Source organism: Ischnura elegans, chromosome 3 (assembly GCF_921293095.1).
Source record: "Ischnura elegans chromosome 3, ioIscEleg1.1, whole genome shotgun sequence".
Classification (NCBI taxonomy): Eukaryota; Metazoa; Arthropoda; class Insecta; order Odonata; family Coenagrionidae; genus Ischnura; species Ischnura elegans.
In genome coordinates this window covers 18,047,780-18,053,712 of record NC_060248.1, presented here as the reverse complement: position 1 = coordinate 18,053,712, position 5,933 = coordinate 18,047,780, and the positions used below count along the sequence as shown (strand labels likewise).

Below are 5,933 nucleotides of genomic sequence, written 5' to 3'. Positions count from 1 at the left end.
CTAAAACTTTTAGATAAATTCAGGAGCAGTGCATTTTCTAACGAAGTTAACCATATATTACGGACGCCAACATACTACGGAAGATCAGATCATATAAATAAAATAAGAGAGATAGATTGTAGAACAGACGGGTTCAGAATGTATTTTTTTCCACGATCAATAAGAGATTATAACGGCAGCGATGGAACTCATAAATAGATAGCATGACTTGTAGTGTAGCCTACTAACCTATGTAAAACTTAATGCATGTTTCTTAATTTTATTATTATTTCTAATAGCATATGGTAGTATAATTTGTTAGTAAGCGTGACGTTTTTTGGACCGTGTGGTGTGCATGTGGGAGTCCAATTGCATGCTGCATGTTGGTGATTGATCACCCCCCGCCAAACACCCTAGAGGTTAGCTCGCAGGGTATTATGTAGATGTAGATCGAAACGCTGGAGAAAAATTCGGAGCATCCGTTCCCAACTGTTGCACCATATTCATGAATGCAGAAATGCATACTTACTGTATTCATAAAAGAATTTTGAATCTTAATATGCAGCTATCACGTGATATCTCAATTTTTTGGAGCTACAAATGGATGAATTTTTTTTAAATAAAAGTAAATGTCTAATAGATGACTGTTTCTTAAAATCAACCCGGAAAAAAATATTCACAACGCGTGGTGATTATAATTTAAAGTCATATGCTTCTAAATATGCACTGGAAATATTAAGTGCATCAGCGTCAAAATTATGCGACAAAAAGGGAAGTTGTGATGGCCAGCAGCGGCGCTTGTAAGCAAGGTATTTTGAGCCCCCTTCAAATTGAACGCATCTACCCCGCTCGCCCGGCTCTTTTTCGTGATGCATTGCATGTTAAAAACCTGAGCCTTCATAACTGAATTTTCAGTAAACATAGAGAAAACGCAGCTAACATTTACAAAAAAAAAGAGCGGTGAAGCGAAGGTGATTTCCCCTTAAAATCTTGTGTCACACAAGCATGTTTCCATTCATTTTGAGGTGTAGCTCCTATAGGTTGCCTAAAGGAATGCTTAAAATTGATCTTATAACGCAATAATTTTACAGGATGGCGGCAGAAATGGAGAGCGTGATATCCTTCTGGGTCGAAGGGGTCCCGGGTTCAAATCCCAGGTGAAGCCTGGAAAGGAACCGGCTGCCCTTTTCTGAATGTGTGAATTTCACATGCCTGAGGCCTAGTTTGGGGTGAGCTCTACCCTTAAATAACGAAACCAACCTTAGGGTTGAATGACGGAGTGATAGTGAGGCTACAGATATAGAACTGCCCTTTTCTATGTTAACCATAGAGGCTATAGATGGCTTGGTGGTGTAACTGGTAGCACGCCTGACCGGCAATCGGGAGATCCGGGTTCGAATCCCGGCTAAGTCAAATATTTTTTCATGGCGAACTTCATCCTTTGGTGTATTTAACTTTGCACCCGTGCGCGTGACTGCGTACAAAGTCACTTGTTCCTTCAGTGCTTTGTCATAAGTATGTTGTTGAAGCTTTCAATTACTCAATCCATCTATTAGTGTACTTTTGAAGCCGGTCGATACAACCCCACTGACCAAAAGAGACGGGCGCCACACGGAAATTCAATATGGAATCCCACTGCCTTCAAATTACATGTAAGCATCAAAAAGGTAGACAGGGAATTACATTTTATAGATTATTTTAACTTACTTTCTTCCAAAAATATGGTTGTGCTGAAGATTCATCATTCCTATCAAGGTCACTCGTACAAATTGAATAACATTACATTCCGGCGGCGGGGTACACTCCTCACCTGCCAAACAAGAGGTCGCGGGTTCGAGTCCCGCCTAGGTAAGTTGCCCGGGTTTGGTTATTTTTGTACGTTAAATTATTAACATGTTAAAACCCCCGGTGTAAAAGGTCGTATAGAGCTGTTCTCGATGGTATGGAAATAAATAAAATAAATTCTGACCTCGTTACCACCCAGTTTAGCTGTATGACTACGGATCATTCTCAAGAAACAAGTCGTTTTACAACCAAAATATTTCACTGGATTACTAAGGACGATCATAGGAGCTACTTACGTAAATATCTTTACAATCGAAAGCAGAGAGTTTCCTGGGAGGATAAGTGTTAGTGCCGGCCTATCTGGCGGCAGAGTACAAATCCTTGTCTGTCGAACTGAAGGTCGCTTGGAAGGTTTGATTGTCCCTATCCGGCATCGATGTTTGAGATAGACCATTGTCACATGTCAAAGACCCAAGATATAAAGGCCTTATAGTGCTGTTTTCAGGGTTATGTCTATAAATTTAATTAAATCAATTAAATTATGATGCAATTTGTCTAAGTTGGGAGGGGTTAGAGGCCGCGCAAACTAGCAAAACGATCTTTGCTAACCTACCGAAATTGATAGCAATGCTTAAACAAAGGAAATACAGGGACTTTCCACTAAAAGAGAGGCTATCGATGTACTCCTCGATCGCTAGATAATGAATTGAGACTCGTTCAAGGGGGTACATGGAAATGCGCGCAGTTTTGTGGAGCGACCCTTTTCCCACGGGGGCGAATAAAATGGAAGATAGGAGTTCTCCTTCCTCTCAACCCTTGATTAACAACCTCTCCGAGCGCTCACCGTCGTCGAATCATCCCTTTCCGAGTTTTATGGCGCACACTCCTCCGCCCGGATACACTCACTCGGCGATAAACGCATGCAAAAGGGGGCGGGGCCGTGTGAAAGGCCGCCACTGGCCATCCCTCGACCACCCGATCATCCCCACCCCACCACTCTTCATCCCCTCAAAACACGGGTAATCTAAACTGCGGTGAGAGTGAGGATGGGAAAACTAGCATAGGGCGGTATACAATATCAAGGATCGCGATGCTTAATAATAACACCCAGCCAATATATACGTTTCTCTTTAATTTCCACGAGAAAAAATTACCTCGGACCGGGAATCGAACCACGGACGTTAAGCTTTCCCGGCCACTGGGCAGTTCACCACGCTATCCAGTTTCTTTAATGTCCACGGTGATTTTACCATGGTTCAAAGGTGCTAGATGTTAGATTTAAAAAATTGGATAGCAGAGTAGTATGCGCTGTGGCTCGGAAAGCTAAGGTTCCGTGGTTCCAGTTCTGTTGCAGGGGAATTTTTTCTCATGCCAATCATTATTAATTTCATCGCCTTTCACGCAGCAGGCTTGAAGTAAACAGCAATATTTAGTTTTTTTAGATGGGAAATAAACCATCTAACGATAATCTTCTCGAGAAACACAAACATTTACTCTATTAAAATTTTAATAAAATGAGGGAAAGAAGTTAACGGAAAAATTTACTAAAGAATGTAAAACTTTAAGCATATTAAATTACGCAAAATGATACTCTTTACAGCGAGGGAAAGTTAGCCATGGCTTGAGAAAATTTTGTCATGATTGAGAATGAGGCTCGAGATTGAGAATCGTATTATGTAGTCAATATTTTAGTAAGCTCTTTGGTTTACTATTGAGATAAAGCTTTCAGAGATTGATTTATTACTCAGCAACACTTAATGGCTACTTATTCAATGAGACTTTTAACTTAATATAATTTATTTGAAAATATATTAATATTTTTGGCAAAGACTATAGTTCAGATGGTAAATTTTTAGAAAATTTGGCTTTTGATAAAGATAAATTTTATTTATTATTGCACGATAAAACTAAAAAAAATAAGGCTATACCCTGGATTGGGATAATTTTAAGTACTTTCAGGCTTAAAGGTGTTGAAACACTGAAAGCATTCCGTGAAGGAATTTCTTTCGTAATTAATTAATATATACACTCCTTTATAATAATAAATGCTGGATGTAATTTGGGGAGCCAAATTATAACAGGCCAAATGGTCCTGCAAATTGACATAAAGAAGCCAAATTCTAAAAATAATTCTAAAATAGACTGCGGATGATAAAGATTCTACCATACCCAACCACACATAAAAACACCGCGCTGGGCCCAACAAATTTATAAAATGGAGGTAAATCCTAAGAATGATTCTGTCTAAATAGACTGTGGATGATAAAGCTTGGATTCCCAACTACACTCAAGATAACGGTGCTGGAAAAAAGGCAGTGACGAAAGAAAGGGGAAAAGAAAGACGCAGGTGGAGTCTCCAGCAATCATGCATATGGACGCATTTAATTTCCCGCAGGAGAGTCCGGAGAGCACGTCGATATAGTGGGGGGGGGAGGGTTGGGCTCATTAATTTGCCAGAGTGAATCTGTACGAGGGACTCGAGGGGGCGTAAGAGGGAGGGGGGGGTTTAAGGGGCGAAGGAAATCGGAGAAGAGTGACCTCTCAACTTAATCAGGAGGGCAAGAATCGAGAGGGGGGGAGGAAAGGGTTAGGGGTATGCCCTCGGGAGATTGGGGGAAACGCTTTGAGGGAGGAGGGGTTGGTGCCGTCACGCCAAACATATCCCTTCCTTACCCTGTGGCAGTGCGAGGGTACGAGAACAGTAGCTACTTGCTGATATTCTTCCCCACCCCTCCCTATAGGGGTTGTTAAAGTATTCTAACGATAAAGGTAGGTTTCCACGGAGTATTTAGGAAGTATTCTGGTAGTCTACCCTCCATATATGTACTTCCCTCTCAAGTTCACAATAAGGCCAGCTCCCCATCATTCTACCTAAAAATCCTTTTCTCTTCTATCCTCTCCCTCGTTTAACCAACATTCTTCCGTCCGTGCTTGTTTCTAACACTCCACTCTAACGTTCACTTCCGGCTCACAACTCACTCCATCCATCCCTTGTATCCTCCATATCTCATCTGGAAGCCCTCTATCCTCACCCACCATGTCTAGCACTTCATAGTTCCTCTCCATTTCCGTCCTCTTCACCTTCGTTATTTTTCTCCACACCCAAATCTCGAATGCCTCTCATTCTCCTTCCCAAGTATACATGTTTCCGCACCGTAAAGCGCTACACTGCGGATCAAACTCTTCAAAAGCCATTCCTTTAGACTCTTACGTGAAGATAATTTTTAAGAGGCATAGAAAAATATACTTTTTTCGAAAATCAAAAACCTACATATCGCAAAATGTGGCCTGCAATTCGAAAAGAAGCAAAATTTAACTTTTGACCGGATAATTTGGTATCCTACGGTGGAAATGAGGTCATATCTGAAGAGAGAAGAGACTACGCAAGTTGCATCTCACTCTCGCATTTTATCTGGCACACGATATGAAGACGGCATTTTTCCAGATATAAATATACCTAAGGAACTTTGATATTGTGTACGCATACGCAGGAATGAGAAGGATGGTTTGATTAGTCCACAATTTCTACAAAAAAAAATAAATTAATATTAAGAGAAATGAAATTTTCCTACAGAAAGACTTCAACCAAAGTTTTCCACGTATAATTGGATTGGGTAAAAACCCTTCCTTTGAACAACGATAATATCATCACCTCTCATAGAATTTTTCACTCTCCTTAATTTGATCCTGATGCCTACAAACTAAAATCAATGTGCGAAAAAGGCACTCAATTTTTCTCGCCTTTTGCTACCCCGAGGAGAATAGAGACACTTCGGTCCTCAGGTTAACACGGAAGTTAGCTATACTTTGATATCATTTGCGGAAGCTGACGTTAAAAAACAGAAGTGTGCTTCATATAAAGCCTCGCCTGCAAATAATTAACCTATTGCCACCCACCGTAACCATACGGCTACATTGTACCATTCTGAACATATGAGGCTCTTGAAGAAATACGCATTCCTTTTTGCTGTCGAATTGCCGCAAAGGGTCAAGCAGGTTGAGATGGTGAAATGTGCCCCCAGATATTTTGAAAAATAAAAAAATATACACTTAAATTATTATTATTATTATTATTATAGTATTCTACCGATTAAGGTAGGTTTCCATGGAATATTCAAGAAGTGATCTTTCCTTCCAGCACAGCCTTTTTTAATTCACTGTAAGGCCTA

The 5,933-nt window shown here is 40.5% G+C and overlaps 1 non-coding gene across 1 annotated transcript; it reads left to right on the top strand.

The window, feature by feature from the left end:
- The first annotated feature begins 1,320 nt into the window (after positions 1-1,320).
- Trnaa-ggc lies at positions 1,321-1,392 on the top strand. Its single transcript has one exon. It is a non-coding gene; the product is annotated as a tRNA-Ala (tRNA).
- Positions 1,393-5,933: the final 4,541 nt, after the last annotated feature.